Source organism: Tamandua tetradactyla, chromosome X (genome assembly GCF_023851605.1).
Source record: "Tamandua tetradactyla isolate mTamTet1 chromosome X, mTamTet1.pri, whole genome shotgun sequence".
Taxonomy (NCBI): domain Eukaryota; kingdom Metazoa; phylum Chordata; class Mammalia; order Pilosa; family Myrmecophagidae; genus Tamandua; species Tamandua tetradactyla.
Window position 1 is genome coordinate 86,419,008 of NC_135353.1, and position 21,655 is coordinate 86,440,662.

The window sequence follows — 21,655 nt, forward strand, 5'->3', positions numbered from 1 at the left end:
AACCAGAAAAGAGCAGGGGTTGCTATCTTAATATCCAACAAATTACACTCCAAATGTAAAACAATTAAATGAGACAAAGAATGACATTGTAATAATTAAATGAACAATTCATCAAGAACACACAGTAGTCATAAATATTAATGGGCTGAGCAAGAGTTTCCCAAAACACATAAGGCACACACTGACAACACTGAAAGGAGAAGTAGACACCTCTACAATAATAGTTGGAGAATGTAATAGACCACTCTCATCAATGGATAGACCATCTCGACAGAGGATCAGTAAGGAGAGATTTTGAATAATATGATAAATGAGCGAGACTTAACAGACATTTACAGAACATTTAAACCCCACAACAGCAGGATACACATTTTTCTCAAGTGCTCTTGGATCCTTATCCAGGATAGATTACATGTTGTGGAATAAATCAAGTTTCAATAAATTTTAAGAAGATTGAAATTCTACAAAACACTTTCTCAGATTGTAACGGAATGAAGTTGGAAATCAAAAACAAGCTGGAAAATTCACAACTGTATGGAGGCTAAACAACACACTCCTAAACAACCAATGGGTCAAGGAAGAAATTACAAGAGAAATAAGCACATATCTTGAGGGAAATAAAAATGAAAACACAACACATCAGAGCATATGGGATGCAGCAAAGACAGTGCTGAGAGGAGAATTTATTTTCCTAAATGCCTATGTTAAAAAAGAAGAAAGAGCAAAAATTGAGGAATTAACTGTTCATCTGGTATAACTAGAGAAAAAGCAGCAAACCAAACCAAAGCAAACAGTAGGGCAGAAATATAGAAGAATAAAGCAGAAATAAAGGAAACTGAGAACATAAAACAATGGAGAGAATTAAGTAAATCAGATAGTGGTTGTTTTTAAACATCAATAAGCTCAATGGACCCTGTTTTGGTTTGCTAATGCTGCCATAAGGCAGTGAAAATATCCAAATTAAGGCACCAGGAAGAGGATATGTTCTCAGAAGAAAGGCAGCTGTCATCTGCATTTGGGGTTTCTCTGTCATCTGGAAAGGCACGTGGTAACATCTGCTGTCCTCACACAGCTTCTGGTTTAAAACAGTTCTTTTAGGTATAATTTTCAATGGCTTTCTCTCTAATCCTCTGAGGTTCCTCAGTTTCTTAATGCAAAGTTCTGGGTTTCATCTCTTAGCTTAGCATCTCCAAACATCTGTGACCGATTTCTTCTCTCTTCTCACTGTGTTAGCACTCCAAGCATATTCAAATGATGGTGTGTAGGCGTCTTCTTTCTATTTTGGCTCTGACTGCTTTCTCTGTGAGCTCCTTTAAGGGCTGCAGTAAACCAATGAAGACTAACCTTAAACGGGTAGTACCACACTTCTATGGAAATAATGTAATCAAAGCATCAGACCCACAATTGCATGTGTCGCATCTCTATAGAAAAAAAAGAATAAAAATGTCTCACCCACAATAATTCTCTACCCAAAAGATTGGATTGAAATGCCATGGCTTTTCTGGAGTACATAAGAGTTCAAACCAGCACATTCCACATTTTGGACACCAAAATGACATGATATTTCCTTGCAGAAAATACATTCATTCTATCACAGTATCATAAAAGCCTTAAATCATTTTGGTAATAATGCAAATAAAATACCAAATCAAAAAAAATACAAAATCTCATCAAATTAAGTTACAAGTATGGTCTGTCTTAAGGCAAAATTCTCATCTGGCTGTAGACCTATGAAACTCAGAACAAGCTATTTGCTCCCAATATACAAAGGAGAGATAGTCATAGGATACACATTTCATTGCCATAAGGAGGAAGCAAAAGGAAAGCAGGAGTCACTGGACTCAAACAGTTTGAAAACAAGCAGGGCAAACTCCATTAGATTTTAAGGTCTGAGAGTCATTTTATAGAGTGACATTTCAATCTTGGGACTTGTTCTAGTTTGCAAGCTGCCAGAATGCAATATATCAGAAATGTAACAGCTTTTTAAAAGGGGGAATTTATTAAGTTACAAGTTTACAGTTCTAAGGGCACAAAAAATGTCCAAAATAAAGTAAGGGTATAGAAATGTCCAATCTAAGGCATCCAGGGAAAGACAATTTTGCTCCAGAAAGCTGATGAAGTTCAGCATTTCTCTCTCAACTGGAAAGGCAAATGATGAACATGGCAATGTCTGCTAGCTTTCTCTCCAGCCTTCTTGTTTCATGAAACTCCCCCAGGGGCATTTTCCTGATTTATCTCCAAAGATCTCTGGCTGGGTGGGCTCTTGTGGTTCTTGTGGCTCTCTCCAAAATGTTTCCTCTTTTAAAGGATTTCAGTAAACTAATCAAGACCCACCTGGAATGAATGGAGTCACATCTCCCTCTAATCAAAGGTTAATACCCACAACTGGGGGTGTCACATCTCCATGAAGATAATCTAATCAAATTTGCTGCCTGCAGTACTGAATAGGGATTCAACAAAACTGCTGCCTCTGTAAGATGTATCAGGATTAAAACATGGCTTTTCTATGGTACACAATACTTTCAAACTGGCACAGGGCCTGAAAGAGTGGCAATCACACCCTTTCAGGGGCTCATGCAGCAGCCCTGTTCTCTTCAAATACTGGAATGGGGGTTGAAATATTGGGAAATATTGGCGAGGAGTTTTCATCCTAGCCTGACTCCATCTAAGATTTTTGGTGACACTCAGATTTGCTGCTATCTCTGGAGCATAAGTTCAACACCTTCAGAACAGTGGAGTGACAGCCAACAGTCTGCCCAGGGAATGTGCTCCACCCTCTTTGAGGCCTGAGGAGACAACAACCCTCCTGAGAAATGAAGTGGAATTCCCACACTTTGCTACTGGGGAAACTCACCTTCTCCACATGCATAGTTGGATCTACTTTCTTGGACTGATATTTCCTGGCTCCAGAGCTTAGCATCCATGGTTCAGTCTTTGAAGTACTTTTTATTTCAATCTGTCCCTTTTAGTGAAGACTGGCAGTGGTTCCATTTATATAGATTTCTCAAAACATTTTTGAAAGCATATGAGGGTGAAACTCATCAGACAATAGGACTTTCCACAAATCCCCTCTGGTAAGCTCTGTCTCTGATCCTTTCTTGTCCTGTAATGGCTTACTGTTTCCACATTTGGTGAAATCCTCATGTGGGGCAGTATTCTTTGGGGTGTCAGTATTCAAAATCTCAGAATTTTCCAGAAACTGGGGTTTCTTTATAACCAGAAGTTCATTTCTCAGTATATCTCTTTCTTGTCATATTTTACTATAAGATGTAAGAAGAAGCCAGGCTGCATTTTCCAAATTTAATATGAATATTTCCTCAGGTAGATATCTGTTCTAGTTTGCTAGCTGCCAGAATGCAACACATCAGAGATGGATTGGCTTTTAATAAAAGGGGATTTATTTCATTAGTTCTCCAGAGGAAAGGCAGCTAACTTTCATCTGAGGTTCTTTCTTACGTGAGAAGGCACAGGATGGTCTCTGCTGGCCTTCTCTCCAGGCTTCTGGGTTCCAACAACTTTCCCCAGAGTGATTTCTGGCTGCATCTCCAAAGGCCTGGGCTGAGCTGTGAGTGCTGAGATGAGGTATGCCAAGCTACTTGGGCTGTGCTACATTGCACTCTCTCATTTAAGCACCAGTCAATTAAATAAAACATCATTCATTGCAGCAGGCACATCTCCTAGCCAACTGAAAATGTAATCAGCAACAGATGAGGTTCATGTACCATTGACTTTATGTCCACTAGGTGCCTTCACCTGGCCAAGTTGATAACCACATGTCCACCCCTTGTCAACTTGGCAACTACACGTATTACCTTAAACAATATTAAGGTGCAAAAAACTCTCTTTCAGCTGTGGACCTGTGAATCTCAAAACAAGTTGTCTGGTGCCAATATGCAAAGGAGGATATTTACAGGATACAGGCTTTCATTTTGATAGGGAGAAAATGGAAGAACACAGATGTAAAACCTACAGGGCAAACACCACTGGACTTCAAAGTCTGAAAGTCATTCATCCTTCAGCTTTAGAAAGTGGCAGTCCCATCCTATCCAAGGGCCTATGCAGTGGCCCACCTCTTTGCAAATCAACCTTGGGGAACATTGAGGAGACCACCTTTTTCTTGGCTCCACTCTCTCCAGGCATCAAGGTCACCCCTGGGCTCTCTGCCATTTCTGGGGCACATGCTCAAACCCTCCATGTGGTGGCAGCCAGGCTCTCCTCAGTCCCCAAGGAGCATGCTGTGCCTTCAGCAAGCCCTTGAAGCTGCATGACTATTCCACTGCAATAAGGTGGGAAACTCATCCTCACCCTTCAGGGTAAACTCACCCTCTCCATGTATATGGGTGGGCCCACTCTTCTGGCCAAGGTTTCTTGGCTTCACACCCGACCTCCCATGGTTCTCACTCTGCAAACTACAATTTTTTCCCTTTTGTGTCCTCCTTTGTCAAGATTGGCAGTGGTTCCATTTACATAAACAGTCTCTTCAAGCACTTCAGGACTTCTCCATAATCCTCTTCACAGTTCCTCCAAAATCTTCCCCTTAGCCATCCAAAAAATGGTTCCAACATATCTGGTATTTGCAAACCACAGCAGCACCCCTCTCCCTGGTACCAAATCTGTTCTAGTTTGCTAACTGCCAGAATAAAACACACCAGAGATGGATTGGCTTTTAATAAAAGGGGATTTATTTCATTAGTTCTTCAGAGGAAAGGCAGCTAACTTTCCACTGAGGTTCTTTCTTATGTGGGAAGGTACAGGATGGTCTCTGCTGGCCTTCTCTCCAGGCTTCTGGGTTCCAACAACTTTCCCCAGGGTGATTTCTTGCTGCATCTCCAAAGGCCTGGACTGAGCTGCGAGTGCTGAGATAAGGTGTGCTGAGCTGCTTGGGTTGTGCTACATTGCGCTCTCTCATTTAAGCATCAGCCAATTAAATCAATCATCATTCATTGCAGCAGGCACACCTGCTAGCCAACTGTAGCTGTAATCAGCAATAGATGCGGTTCATGTACCATTGGCTCATGTCCACAGCAACAGAACTAGGTGCCTTCACCGGGTCAAGTTGACAACTGAAGCTAACTACCACAATATCCAAGCACATCAACTTTAAATTCCACCTTCCATCCAATACCATGGCTCAATTTTGCCAAATTCTCTGCCACTTTAAAACAAGGAACACCTTTCCTCAAGTTTGTAAGGGCAAATTCATCATTTCTGTCTAAGACACTACTAGAAGAACCTTTAGATATCCATATTCCTACCAACAGTTTCTTCAAAACATCCAGGACTTTTCTATTCACCTTCTCACAATTCTTCCATTTCCACATAAAAATACTTTCCAACATGTTTAGTATTTGCAAATTTCAGCACCCCACTGCTCTGATACCATAATCTGTTTTGGTTTTCTAATGCTGCCAGAATGCAATATAGCAAAAATGGACTAGATTTTATAAAGGGGATTTATTAAGTTACTATTTACAGTTCCAAGTCAGTGAAATGTCTAAACTAAGGTACTAGAAGGAGGGCACCTTCTTGGAAGAAGGCAGCTGACATCTGCAACTCGGGTTTTTCTATCAGCTGAGAAGTTACAAGACAATACCTGCCATCTGTCTCCACCGACTTCTGCTTTTAAACAGCTGTCTCAGCTTCTGTTTCCAGTGGCTTTCTCTCTAAGCATCTGCAGTTCCTATTTGGCAAACTTGAGTGGCATCTCTTAGCTTAAGATCTCCAAACATCAGTGTCTGATTTCATTAGTATGCTGTCTGTCAGCTCTCCAATAATCTCTAAATATCAATGTCTAGACATGTGCTCTCTGTATCCTCTCTGAGCTCTTCCTCTCTCCACGAGTTCATATGAGGACCTCAATAAAGTAATTAAGAGTCATCTTCAATGGGGGGGTATCACACTTCCATGGAATAATCTAATCAAAAGGTCACATCACCAACTGGGTGGGTCACATCTCTAAAGAAGCAACGTAATCAAAAGGTCTCACACAATAATTCTGCGCACACAAGATTGAATTAAAAGAGTCTCGCTTTCTGGAGTACAAAACAGTTTCAAACCAAAAAATGAACATTAGCCAGGCTGAAAAAAAGAGAAAAGATGCAAATAAATAAAAGGAGAATGGAGATGTTACATAACCTATATACCTATAGAAATAACAGAGAAAATAAACTGAAAAAATGATAAAGGGAATATATGAAAATCTCACAGATAATACCTCAGAGATCAGGAACAAATAAATATTCCCACTGCCACCATTGTTATTTAACAGGGTGCTGAAAGAATTAGTTAGAACAATCAGACACGAAAAAAATAAAACGATCAAAATTGGAACAAAAGAAGTAAAACTTTCACTGTTTTCCAAAGACATCATACAATATGTCAAAAATTCCAAAAAGAATTGCAGCAAATCTACTAGAGTTAGTAAATGTGTACAGCAAAGTTTCAGGGTGCACAGTCAACACCCAAAAATCATTAGTACTTCTGTACATAGTAATGAACAATCTGAGGAGTAAATCAGAAAAAAAATTTCATTTATGATAGCAACCAATAGAATAAGATAGTTAGGAATAAATTTAAACAAAGCCACAAAAGACCTATACAAAAAAGAATACATGAAATTTTTAAAAGAAATCAAGGAGACTTTAATAAATGGAAGGACATGCTGTGTTCATTGATTGGAAGATTAAATATAGTTAAGAAATCAATTCTACCTAAATTAATTACAGATTCAATGAAATAACAATTAAAATCCCAACAACTAACTTTGCAGAAATTGATAAAAAAATAAACAAATTTAATTGGAAGGGGAATGAACTTCAAATAGTAAAAAATATTTTGGGAAAATGGAATGAACCAGGAGGTCTCACATGCTCTGATTTTTTTTTTAATTTTTAAATTAAAAAAATATATTACAAGAAAGAAACGCAAACATTCTTAACATTGATCATTTCGTTCTATAAATATAAAATCAGTAATTGACAATATCATCACATAATTGCATATTTATCATCATGATCATTTCTTAGAACATTTGCACCAATTCAGAAAAAGAAATAAAAAGGCAACAGAAAAAAATTATACATACCATACCCCTTACCCCTCCCTTTCATTGATCACTAGCATTTCAAACTAAATTTATTTGAACATTTGTTCCTCCTATTATTTATTTTTATTCCACATGTTCTACTCATTTGTTGACAAGGTAGATCAAAGGAGCATCAGACACAAGGTTTTCACAATCACACAGTCACATTGTGAAAACTATATCATTATACAATCATCATCAAGAAACATGGCTACTGCAACACAGCTTTACATTTTCAGGCAGTTTCCTCCAACCTCTCCATTACATCTTGGATAACAAGGTGATATCTACTTAATGCATAACAATAACCTCCAGGATAACCTCTTGACTCTGTTTGGAATCTCTCATCCATTGACACTTTGTCTAATTTCACTCTTCCCCCTTTTTGTCAAGAAGATTTTCTTAATCCCTTGATGCTGAGTCTCAGCTCATTCCAGGTTTTCTGTCCAATGTTGCCAGGAAGGTCAACACCCCTGGGAGTCATGTCCCATGTAGACAGGGGGAGGGTGGTTAGTTTGCTTGTTGTGTTGGCTGGAGACAGAGGCCACATCTGAGCAACAAAAGAGGCTCTCTTGGGAGTGACACTTAGATCTAATTTTAAGTAGGCTTGACCTATCCTTTGTGGAGTTGAGCTTCATGTGAACAAATCCCAAGACTGGGAGCTCAGCCGATAGCTTTGGTTGTTCACACTGCTTGTGAGAATATCAGGAATTCAACTTTGGGAGGTTGAATTTCCCCAGTTCTCACTATTCCCTGAAGGGGACTTTGCAAATACTTTTCCACTCACTGATCAAATCACTCTGGGATTCATCGGGGCATCACTCTGGACAAACTAACAAAATCTCATGTCCTACACAAAGTTCCATGTACTTATGTTGTTCAAACAACTATATACATAAATTATATTAGGAAACACACTAGTCAAAGTATAAATTTGTACCAAATAAACATTTTTTGCTTTAGTCACACATAAGTTGAAATTTTCAAATATTAATTACCATCTATTTTCAGCACCCTGCAGTAATGACATTCCTTTGTCCTTCCTCATGCAAAAACATTTTTAAAATTTGTACACTTAGTCACTATCATTATACATTCTAGGCATTCCTAGATTATACCATCTCAATGTTTATTGTCTATCTTTCTTTCTCATTTCATTTATGCCCCCAGCTTTCCTCCCTCTATCATTCTCACATGCAGCTTCATTCAGCGTTTTAACATAATTGTATTACAGTTAGGTAGTATTGTGCTGTCCATTTCTGAGTTTTTATATTCAGTCCTGTTGCACAATCTTTATCCCTTCAGCTCTGATTACCCAATATCTTACCTTATTTCTATCTCCTGATGGTCTCTGTTACTAATGAAATATTCCAAGTTTATTCATTAATGCCAGTTCATATCAGTGAGACCATACAGTATTTGTTCTTTTGTTTTTGGCTAATCTCACTCAGCGTAATGTCCTGAAGGTCCTTCGTATTGTTACATACTTCATAACTATATTCTGTCTTACAGTTGCATAATATTCCATTGTATGTATATACCACAATTTGTTTAGCCAACCATTTGTTGATGGATATTTTGGCTGTTTCCATCTCTTGGTAATTGTAAATAATGCTGCTATCAACATTAGTGTACAAATGTGCGTTTATGTCCTTGCCCTCATGTCCTTTGAATAGAGACAGCATATAGATGGTTCCTGTTTTTTAATCCCTTCTCCTGGTCTATGTCTTTTGATCATGGAATTTAATCCATTAACATTTAGTGTTATTACTGCACAGGTAGTACTTTCTTCTTCCATTTTGCCTTTTGGATTTTATATGTCATATCTGATTTTCCTTCTTTTTACCTTTACTCATAGTCTTCCTCTCTACACTCTTCTCCACACCTCTCTCTTCTGTCCTTTTATATCTGTCACTAGTGCTTCCTTAAGTATTTCTTGCAGAGCTGGTCTCCTGGTCACAAATTCTTTCACTGATTTTTTTGTCTGAAAATGTTTTAATTTCTCCCTCATTTTTTTTTTTTTTTTTTTTTTTGCTTGGGGAGGCACCAAGAATTGAACCCAGGTCTCTGGCATGGCAGGCAAGATCTCTGCCTGTTGAGCCACTGTGGTCTGCCCTTCCCTCATTTTTGAAGGACAATTTTGCTGGATATAGAATTCTTGGTTGGAAGTTTCTCTCTTTTAATAATTTAAATATATCATCCCACTGTCTTCTCGACTACATGGTTTTTGCTGAGAAATCTATATGTAGTCTAATGTGCTTCCATTTTATGTGATGGATTGCTTTTATCTTGCTGATTTCAAGATTCTCTCTTTCTCTTTGATCTCTGACATTCTGATTAGTAAATGTCTTGGAGTACATCTATTTGGATCCATTTTCCTTGGGGTATGCTGTACTTCTTGGATCTGTAATTTTAAGTCTTTCAGAACAGCTGGGAAATTTTCAGTGATAATTTCCTCCATTAGTTTTTCTCCTCCTTTCCCCTTCTCTCCTCCTTCTGGGATACCCACAACATGTATATTTGTGTGCTTCTTATCATCATTCAATTCCCTGTGTCCCTGCTCACATTTTTCCATTTTTTTCCCTGGATTTTTTTTTCTTGTCAGATTTCAGATGTTCCATCCTCCAGTTCACGAATCCTATGTCCTGCCTCTCAAAATCTACCATTGTAGGTTTCCATTGTTTTTTTTTATCACTTCTACCATGCCGTTCATTCCCATTAGTTCTGTGATTTGTTTTTTCAGACTTTCAATTTCTTCTTTTTTTCATTCCTTGCCTTCTTTATATCCTCCCTCAATTCATTGATTTTGTTTTTGATGAGGTTTTCCATGTCTGTTCGTATATTCTGAATTAATAGTTTCAGCTCCTGTATCTCACTTGAATTGTTGGTTTGTTCCTTTGACTGGGCCATACCTTCAATTTTCCTAGTGTGATTTGTTTTTGTATTTTTTTTTGCTGACCTCTAGGCATGTAATTACCTTAATTAGTTTATTCTGAAGATTGCTTTCACTTCTTTTGCCCAGGGTTTTCTTGCTGGATGAATTTGTTGTCTATCTGTTCTTTGACATTCAGTTCAACTTTTTCTGGACCACTAGCTTAAATTTTGTTTAACAGAGGAGAATTTTTCAGTTCTTGTTTTCTTGTTTCTTGTCCTGCTTGCATGGTCCCTTTTCCCCCCCACCCTTAGCAGGATCTACTTAGGTATTATAGACCCTAGCCAGCTTTTCCCAGACCAAATCTAAGATATGGTCCAGTGAAAGAAATATACCAACATTTCAAATGAGATTCAGGTCTTGAACAACTATGTCAGTATGCTCGAACAGATATGCAAAATCTCATCAGAAATCTAATTAAAGAGTTGCAGGACAATATAAGGATTATTTAAGAAAATCAATAAAATTGATCGTCCCTTAGCTAAGCTGACAAATAAAAGTAGGATGCAAATAAATAAAATCAGAAATTGGAGAAGGTACATAACTAATGACCCTGCAGGACTAAAAGAGGTAATGAGGGAATAATATGCGCATATATATGCTAATAAACTAACAATATAGATGAAATGAACAACTTCCTAGAAGGTCGTGATCAAACAACCCTGACTCAAGAAGAAATAGATGACCTTAACAAACCAATCACAACTAAAGTGATTGATTGAGAAGCACCCAAAAGAGAAAATTTCAGGACTAGATGGTGTCACATGTGAATTCTACCAACCATTCGAGAAAGAATTAATGACAATCCTGTTCAAACTCAGCAAAACAATTGAAGAGGAGGAAAAGATACCTAACTCACTCTATGAAGCATGATATTTTAATGTGTTTTTCTGGAATTTTGACTCTGAAGTATCTGCCCCTTAAGTGTTTGTCAAGCTAGTGTGATGACAGAGCATTCTTTGTTACCAGGAGATAATAAAAATTAGAAGGGTAAAAACACTCTTCTGAGTCTTTGAAGATCTGTGCAAGTTTTCTCCTACAGAGCTTATTCATATAATGAGTTTAGAGAATAGCCTCAGGTCAAAGTGCAGAAGAATGCCAGATCCTTTATGCACATGTGCTTTGTCTTGGGCATGTTTGGGTGCCTGAAGTAATTCCTTAATTTACATAGCTATAAATTTACCAAATTCCCTAGGAAACAATTTTCTTACAGTCCCAGACACTGTACTCTATGTCCTACAGCCAGCAGTCTCTTGCCCTGTGCAGCCACTTGACTGCTGTTCTACACCTTCTACACATATAGAAAGTTCTGGGATGGTGAATAATTCAGGCCACCAGCAGACAAATTGGGTCAGGTACACATGCTATGAATATATACAGGAGTGTTACTATGCTCCCTCTGGAACTGGACCAGAGATCTGCACTGAGAGTGCAGGCCTCAACATCTGGTGAGCAGTGGTGGAAGGAACAGCCAGAACTTCAGGAAATCCTGATTTTAAGACTTTTTCTTGACCTGGCATTTTCCCTGCTACTGGAGTTTTGAGAATGATGTTTCAGCCAGGTCTTGCTGGTTATTCAAAGATTCTCGGGGTGGGGGTGGGATGTAGCCCTGAAGTGTCTCACTCCACTATTTTGATCACTGTTGGGCCATTTCCTGCCATTTTAATGGGGTTTTGAGATTGATAGAGAATAGTAAGCTTTTTTATTTGTCATATCCCCTCCATGTTGCTAAACCACAGTGAGGGGAAAACCTCAGACAGCAAAGGAATATGGCACTGCTGTATTTCTAGGTTGTGTACCAATTACTCAATTTGAGACTGGTATATATGTTAAATCTCCTGAAATGTTTGATTTATATTCCAACTTGCCATTGCCATGCCTTCCCATGTTAACTGGAGGTTTCTGCAATGGAGTTGAGCTGTTTGTTTGAGGGTGAAAACCTCATGTCTGAGTCAACTTTGTGATTCCAGCTGGATCCAGCCATGGTTCTCAGGCTTCTCTGCTCCTTGAATTTTTTTTTATTTGGATCATGATTGTATGATTCAATTGTAATGAGAGGCATGTAGCTGGAATTGTATTTGGGGGTAGAAAAAGTGGCAGGAGGAAGAGGAAGAGTACACAAAAATATTCTGATGAGGCGAGAGGAAAAAACCATTGGAAACATGAAAAGAGATTATGTAAGAAGCACCATTTCTTCCTTTCTGTGAAGTTGATTATGGCTTGCTCAGGGAAACCTCTCCAGCTGCCTCCACAGGCAGGAAATTGCATGTCATGCCACAGTGAGGGAAGCTTTGGAAACACCTGCTGCAAGCCCAAACAGTGCTTGTTCAAACTGTTTTTCTAAAGTTTGGTTTGTGTTTGCATTTTTCTTGACAACTTTTGCTCCATCTGTTAAAGTGTTATGTTAGGAGGGGTACTGAATTTGATGACCTCAGAGTTGGGGTCACATGGTGAGGCCACTATGAAGTGTTATTTGCTAGGTGTCTTGATGGGGGACTAGCTGTGTGCAAGTCTTTTGTGGACATACATTTTCAGCTCCATTGGGTAATGCTTATGAGTGCAATTGCTGAGTCATGTGATGTGAAAATGCTAAGCTGTTTTCCAAAGTGGTAGTACAATTACGCATTCTAATCAACATGTCACTCCCAATCCTCAGCAAGACTTGATGTTATCATTGTTTTGCATTTCAGCCATTTTAATAGATGTGTTAAGACATCTCTGTTGTTTTTATTTGCAATTCCCTAATGACATATAATGTTGAGCATGTTTTTATATGTTGACTTGCCATCTGTATATTTTGGTGAGGTGTCTGTTCAAATATTTTCCCCTTTTGGCAATTTAGTTGGCTATTTCCTAATTGTTGATATATGAGTCTTTTGTATATTGTGGATACTATTCCTTTATTAGACATGTGATTTGTAAACATTTCACACAGTAAGTGGCTTATCTTTTCATTTTCTCAGCAGTGTCTTTCACAGATCATATGCTTTAAATTTAATGATGCCAAACATCAATTTTTTCTTTGGCAGATTGCTTTTTTAGTTTTTATCTAAAAATACATTGCCAAACACAAGGTCACTTGGATTTTCTCCTATGTTATTTTCTAGCAGTTGCATGGTTTTGTATTTCACATGTAGGTTTATGTTTCAGTTTGCTAATGCTGCCAGAATACAATATCTCAGAAATGGATTGGATTTTGCAAAGGGAATTATGAAATTACAATTTTAAGGCTGTGAAATGTCTAAATTAAGGGAACATCAAGGGGATACCTTCTTGGAGGAAAGGAAGCTGGCACCCAGGCTCTTCTGCCACATGGAAAGGCATGCATGACATCCCATGTACCTCTCTCCTGGCTTATGGTTTCAAAATGACTCAGCTCCTGTGGATCCTTATGAAATTTCCTGGGACATTTTACTTCTCCATCTCCAAACATCTGTGTCCTCTTCAAAATATCCCTCCCTTAAAGGACTCCAGTAAATGGATTAAGATCCACCTTGAGTGGGTGAGGTTACATCTCCATGGGAACAACCTAATAAAGAATCCAACCTGTAATAAGTCTGAATTTATAAGATTGGATTAAAAGAGCATGACTTATCTTAGGAACATAACAGTTTTGAACCAGAACATTACACATTTTAGACACCAAAAAAGGCATGTTCTTTCCATACACAAAATATATTCATTCTATATCGGAAAAACAAAAGCCCTAAACCATTTTTGTAAGATTAAAAATATAATACCAGGTCAAAAACAGTACAAGAGCTAATCAAATAAGACGCAGCTGTAATTTTTTCCTAAGGCAGAATTCTCTTTTGGCTGTGGACTTGCAAAACTTAGAACATGTTATATGATGCCAATATACAAAGAAGAGACAATCATGGGATAAACATTCCCATTTCTATAAGGAGAAATTGAAAGGAGAACTAGAACCACCTGACACAAACAATTCCAAAAACTTGCAGGGCATACGCCACTAGATTTCAAACTCTGAGAAACATTTCTAGAATGATATTTCATCCTTGAGGCTTGAGACAGTAGCAATCCCACACTTTTAAGGGCTTACACACTGTCTCTGCTCTCTACAAACACTGGGGTGAGAGTTGCAACATTGGGGAGCACTGGGGGGATGACTTTGTTCTTGGCTCCACCCTCCTCAAGTGTCTGAGTGGCACCTGGACTCTGCCAATTCTAGGGCACATACTCAACCCCTTCAGAACAGTGAGATGATGGCAAGACTCTCCCCAATTCCCAGGGAATGTGTTTCATCCTCTTAGAGCCCTGAAGTGGCAACGAATTTTCACTTGCCCTATTCTTCTGGGGCAAACTTACCCTCTCCACGTGTATGGATGGATCCACTTTCCTGGCCCAAGATATCTTGGCTCTAGACCTTAGATTCCATGTTAGTACCTTTGAAATAATTTTTCCTTCAATCTGTTCTTTTTATAACAGACTGGGAGTGGTTACACTCATAGCAATCTTCCAAGAAACTTGTCAGTTTAACATGCAGCATACAGCTGTCACAATGGTCAATCAATATAACTTTACACAAATCTTTTCTGGATGACTACATTTCCAGTCCTGCCTTTTTTTTTCTGAAATGGATGACTAGTTCCATATTTTGTTAAATCCTCACATGGAGCACTATTCTTTGGGGTCTAACTTTCTGGAAGCCCTGTATTTTCCAGAAAATCAATTTTTAAATGCTTTGTACCTAAGAGTTCAGTTCTCAGCTTATCTCTTTCCTGTCACATTTTGCTATGATATGTAAGGAGAAGGAGGCTGCACTTTCCACATTTAGTTTGGGAATTTCCTCAACTACATATCACAGCTCATTTCATTCAAATTCTCCCTTCCTTCCCACACCAGGACTCAGTTTTGCCAAACTCACTGCCACTTTAAAACAAGTGTCACCTTTCTTCCACTTTGCAATGGCAGATTCATCATTTATGTCTAAGGCATTATTGGAAAAGCATTTAAGTGTCCATATTTCTGCCAATGGTCTCTTCAAAGCAATCTAGGCATTTTCTATCAATCTCCTCACAATTCTTCCAGACTCTTTCCATTATTCACTTACAAAGCCCTTCCAGCATTTTTGGTATTTGCAAATGGCAGCACCTTCACTTCTCTGGTACTGTGCTGGTTTTAAAGGATGCATGTCCCCTAGAAAAGCCATGTTTTAATCTAAATCACATTTCATAAAGGCAGGATAATCCCTATTCAATACTATATGTTTGAAACTGAAATCAGATCATCTCCCTGGAGATGTGACTTAATCATGAGCGGTTGTTAAACTGGATTAGGTGATGACACACCCATTTGTGTGGGTGTTGATTAGTTCCTGAAGTGCTATAAAAGAGAAAACATTTTGGAGAATGAGAGATCTGAGAGAGAGCAGAGCAGAACAACATAGCCACATGAAGCAGAGTCCACCAGCCAGTGATGTTTGGAGGTGAAGAAGGAAAATGCCGCCCGGGTAGCTTCATGAAACAGGAAACCAGGAGAACAAGTTAGCACATGATACTGTATTCACCATGTCCCCTTCCAGATGAGATAGGAACCTTGACTGTGTTCATCATGTGCCCTTCCAGATGGGAGAGAAGCTCTGAACTTCATCGTCCTCCTTGAATCAAGGTATCTTTCCCTGGATGCCTCAGATTGGACATTTCTGTAGACTTGTTTTAACTGGGACTTTTTCTTGGCCTTAGAACTGTAAACTAGCAACTTATTAAATTCTCCCTTTTAAAAGCCATTCCATTTCTGGTATATTACATCCTGGCAGCTAGCAAACTAGAACAGATACCAAAATCTGTTTTGGTCTACTAATGCTGCCAGAATACAGTATACCATAAATTGATTGACATTTATAAAGGGCATTTATTAAGTTACAAGTTACAATTCTAAGGCTGTGAAAATGTTCATATTAAGGCACTGACAATAGAATACCTTCTGGTAGTATAGGTGTCTGGAATCCAGATTCCTCTATCACATGGAAAGGCACATGGTGATGTTGACTGTTCTTCTTTCCCAACTTCTGGTGTCAAATGGCTCTCTCAGCTTCTGACATATCTTGGGGTGCTTTCCTTCTGCATCTTCAAGTGTCTGTGTCCTCTCCAAAATGTTCCTCTCTTAAATGACTCCAGTAAACATATTAAGACTCACCTTGAATGTGTGGGGTCACATCTTCATGGAGACAACCTAACTGAAAGGTTCCACCTAAAGTTCTGTGGGTGACATCACCATGGAGTCATGTAATCAAAAGATCCCACCCATAATAAGTCTGCTTCCACAAATTGGATTAAGAGAGGATGAATTATCTGGTGGTATACAACAGTTTCAAAGAAGCACAATCTATGATCCATTTTGAGTTATGTTTCTGAAAGGTGTACGATAAGGATTTATGCTCAATTTTTTGCATATAGCCACTCAATTGTTCCAACACAATTTGTTGAAGAGTCTTCCTTTCTCCATTTAATTGCCTTTGTACTGTGTCAAAGGTCATATTATTGTATATGTGTGTGTCTATTTCTGGGGTCCTTATTCTGCTTCAATGGTTTATTTTGTTCATCTTCTTGCAAGTGCCACACTACTTTGATCACCATAGCTTTATAGTATGTTATGAAATCAGGTAGTGTCACTCCTCTTTCACATCATGTCATTTATTCTAGTTCTTTCCCTTTCTGTATTAACTTTAGAATCAACATGTTGATATCCATGAAATAATTTTCTGGGACTTTTAAACTGGGATTGAATTAAATCTATAGATTGAGTTGGGAGGAATTGACATCTTAATTATATTATCTTCTTGTCCATGAACCTGGAATATCTGTCCATTTGTTTAAAGTTTTTTTTATTTTGTTATCAGAGATTTTCAGTTTTCCTCATATAGGTCTTGCACATGTATTGTTAGATTTATTCTAAATATTTTTCTCTTTTTGCATGGTGCCATTGTACATGGTGTTGTCTTTTTGTTTCAAATTGAAGTTGCTTATGGAATGTATGGGAAATATGGCAGAGTAGGGAACTACAGGAAATATCTTTCCACCAAAACAATTAGAAAACAGATAGGAACTGTCTGAAATAATTATTTTCGAACTACAGAGGTTAGAAGGACACTACCATATCCAGACGAGAGTGGGAGGATGAGGCTGGTAAATTATGATAAAAAACAGTAAATTCTTATCTCTGTATGGTGGCTACAGGTGCCCATCCCTCAACTTATGGCAGGGCACTGTTGGGTCCAGCCCTTGGCTACATCATGGGAGACAGAAAGGGACATAAATAACCTCTTTCACAAAAACAGGGTGGGCATGGACAAACAGTGTTCATGGCTTTTAATCAGCAAATTCATATCACTGGGGACCTGACCCTGAAGGCAGCTATTATTTCAATTTTTTAAAAAGGTGACACAGTCACTATTTCAGCCCTCTTCGGAGGGGGAGATATAAAGATACAGTGCTTCATCAGGGATGTGGAGGGCAGTTAACTGAAGGGTTGAATGTGCAGGGCAGACCAGGAAAGCTCAGTTTTTGGAAGTCATTGCAAAAGCTCTCTGCACCTTTCCTGCTCTCTACCCCAGGAAACTTTGGAGCTGGTCTTCAGCCCCTTTGTGGATCCCTGGTCCTATTTTATTTGCAAAAGATCACTTGGGAAGCTCTCTCTTGTGTCCCCCTCCTCCAAGAATTTGTCCTTCAGACAATAGCAGTTTGAGACAATGAAAGGAGTGTAAAAAAAAACTATAGATAAATACAGTCTTGGAAAAAGACCTTCAAGCAACCAGGGGAGGGAGGATTGTATCTTTGGAAAGAAATATTCAATGAAACTCTTGTTTTCACCAGGAGACACAACAATGATTCCATTGAACTGTAACTTAAGAATGCCACCCAGTGTTTTTTGGTTCCCCATGCCTCTGGAAGGGAATTATTGTATAGACTGGGGTTATTTGTCATGGATATCAAGGGGAAATACGACTGAAACTGCACAATGGAGGTTAAGAAAAGTTTGCCTGAAGTAAAGAAGATTCCTTAGGGCATGTCTTAGTACTACCATTCCTTGTGATTAAAGTCAAAAGCAAACTACAACAACCCAATCCAGGTAGGACTACCAAGGCTCAAAAACTTCAGGAATGAAGGTTTGGGTCATCTCACCAGGCAAAGAACCATGGCCAGCTGGGGTGCTTGCAGGGGGTAAATTGAACATGGAATAGGTAGTGGAAGAAAGTAGTAATGAATAGGAACTATGAACACAGGACCAGTTAGAAAAATGAGGACTGTAATGGATTGAAATATTTCTTCTTTGTTTATGAGCATGTTTGTGTATGTACACAGAGTGAATATCTTTGTTTACTTCACTGTCTCATCCCTTTATCACATAAAATAAATTGTATTAGTTTCATGTAGTAGCATTTAAATTATTGGATAAAAAATTTAAGGGTTTATGTCACCCAAAGGGTTTACACTCTACTCTGGGGAGAATTAGTGCATTTCTGGTTATACAAAGGTCAATATGTACAAAGGTGCATATTGTTAGGTGAAAATATGACATTGCTTTTATTTAGAGTTTAAACATGATTTAAGGAGATGTGTATGGCTGCCATGTTGACAAGGGGTTGACCGTGATGTTAGGTTCATGTGTCAACTTGACCAAGTGATTGTGTCCAGTTGTTTGGTTAAGCAAGCACTGGCCTGATTGTTAATGTAAGAATATTTCTTGCATTTAAACTTAGATTAAGTTGAGGCATTTATGGTTGATTATATCTACAATGAACTGAGGAGACTGCCTGCAGCATTGAGAGAAATCTCATCAAATCAGTTGAAGGCTTTAAAAGGAGAAGTAATGATTTCAGCAGTCAGAAGAGATTTTCCAACTCTACATCAGCCAGCCAGCTTCTCCTAGGGAATCCATCGAAAAACCTTCACCAGAGATCCCAGCTTGCAGCCTGTTCTACAGAATTTGGACTTGTACATCTCCACGGTTGCATGAGACAATTTTTATAAAAATCTCATAATATATATATAGATATCTCCTGTCAGTTATGCTTACTTCGAGAAACCTGACTAATACACTATGTAAGTAGTAACCTAAAAAGAGCTGGAGTGGCTATACAAATATGAGATAAAATGGATTTTAAAATAAAATCAGGACAAATTCATGGAAGATGGCTGGTATACAGGCCTGGGAGGAGGTGACAGATGGGGCAGAGCAAGCCTTGGGGGCAGTGGACCAGTTGTGGATGGGCAAGACATCACAGGATGGTCCAAGCTCTTCACCTTGTTCTCCTGCCCATTGGTAGGCCATTGAAGAAACCAGAAAAATGGCTGCCAACAAGAACAAATGCCAGAGCTCTCTGGCCCTGCACAATGTGATAATGGTAGTTACTGGAATGGTCACAAATCCACCATAACGCTTCAGTTCATGTACAACAAATTGATAGAAGACTATGAACCTGCTGAGGCTGACAGTCATATAACGAAAGCAGTTCTTGATGGGGAAGAAGTACAGATAGACATTCTGGACACTGCAGGACAGGAGGACTAAGCAGACATTCATGACTACTTTTGAAGTAGGAAAGTTTACTTTTAGTGTTCCCAGTCACAGAGCATGAATCCTTTACCACAACTGCCAAATTCAGGGAACAGATTCTCCATGTTAAGGCTGAAGAAGATAAAATCCCATTGATGGTGGTTGGAAATAAGTCCAACTTAGAGGAGCAGAGGCAGGTGCCCATCAAGGAGGCCAGGAGTAAAGTCAAGGAGTCGGGCATGTAGTACATAGAGACATTGGCCAAGATGTGCGCAAATGTAGACAAGGTGTTTTCTTTATCCTAGGAGAGAATTCAGACCCAAGAAGAGATCAGAAAACAAAGACAAGAATGGCAAGAAAAGCAGCAAGAACAAAAAGTTTTAAGGAGAGATGTGGCTTGCTGTGAACACCAAAAACAGCAGTGGCAGCAAAAGCTAATTGACACTGAAGACATGGGGCTAGATTTGTAAAGAGAAGACAGTGCTTGACTCCTTTGTCTGTGCTCCCTGCTCTCCCCAACCTCACCAATGCCTATGTCTTCAAATAGGAAAAATATCTATCAGAAGGAAAGAACCCTTTTCCATGCAAGGGAATGGCTGCTCTCTCAGGAAGTTTTGGAGTTTTGTTTCTCCTTCCTCCTTCCCTTCCCAAATCTTAACCACATATATAATGCCACACACAGGAAATAGCAGAGTGTTAATTACAAAGAGAAAGCACTGGCATTGTATTTTATTTTTGCTTAGTTTTATAATATTAACATATTTTGTTTTTAAATAAAACTGTCTTATTTTACTACGTTTTGAGAAGGCTCCCCTTCCTTACTCATAAGAAAAATCCATTAAGCTCTAATGACACTGAAAAATTAGAGATTTTAAAAATAAGTTTCTCCATGAAATCCCATAGACATAAAGCACAGCTAAAAACATGAGTTTGAGTAGGGCTAAACAGGTCACTACCAAAGCCGTAAATCCTTGTCACACAAGAAAAGTGAAAGTTATAAGTTGTTTTCTTCATGTTTAAATATTGGCCAATTATGGTCTGTGCTGGCGATTTTTCTCCTGCATCATCTTAACTTTGTGTAGGCACTTACTTTTAGTAAGCTAAATGAGTACTCAAGAGTAGTATACTTTATAGATGACACACTTTTCTAATCTGGGTATAGTTTTGTTTCTGCATTCCATTGATAAATCCTTTCCTGATAGGCCATTGTGTTCTGCTCCACTAGTAATTAGCATATTCTGTCATCTCACAGATCTCTCTCTGCTTGTCAAGTCCAAGTGATTCTCTTCTTCTGTTTCTTTAGGTGTAGCACAATTTCTTCTGAAGTGAAATTGAGAAGTGCAGAAAGCAAAGTCAGGCCATGTCCCATTGCCTCTGAGGATTGGTTGTTGTTTTTAGTACACTTTTCTTCTGAGACAGCCATAGAGTGTGTTAGAAAAAGATTTTTATTGAAAAAAAATTGCTAAACCCTCTGGTTGTGTCAAGGTTCTAATTTTAACAATCAGAAAAATTTTCATGAGGGAGTAGTGGGATAAAAGTCCAGTATGCAGAATATTTTTCCTCCATTCTGCAGAAATGACATACCACACAAAGGTGTTGTATGAGTTTGTAAGTTGCTGTATTGCAATATATCAGAAATGGAATGACTTTTTAAAGGATATTTAATAAGTTCCAAGTATATAGTTCTAAGCCTATAAAAATGTTCAAACTAATGTATCCAGGTAAAGATAACTTAATTCAAGAAAGGCCAATACATCTGGAACACCTCTGTCAGCTGAGCAGCCATGCTGGTCCCTTGCTCTTGGGTTCCATTGCTTTTAGCCTCTCTTCCTGTGGGGATCCCTCACTTTCCTTCTCTGGAACTGGTTTTCATCTCTTGGCTTTCCTTGGTTCTCTCCAGGTTCTGGTTTGCTTATCATCTCATGTTGACATCTGCTGGGTACCAAGACATCTCCAAATATCTGTGTCTGTCTTCTGCAAGTGTCAGCACTGCTTTGAAGTTTATGTTGGCTCTGTCATTTCTGGCTCTCTCGAACATGTTTCTTCATTTAAAGAATTCCAATAACTAATTAAGACCCACCTGGAATGGGTGTAGTCATATCTCCATCTAATCAAAAGGT

General features: G+C 38.6%; 1 pseudogene; it reads left to right on the plus strand.

Moving 5' to 3' along the window:
* The first annotated feature begins 19,326 nt into the window (after nt 1–19,326).
* On the plus strand, nt 19,327–19,941 carry LOC143671134 (ras-related protein Ral-B pseudogene; annotated as a pseudogene).
* The last annotated feature ends 1,714 nt before the right edge of the window (nt 19,942–21,655 follow it).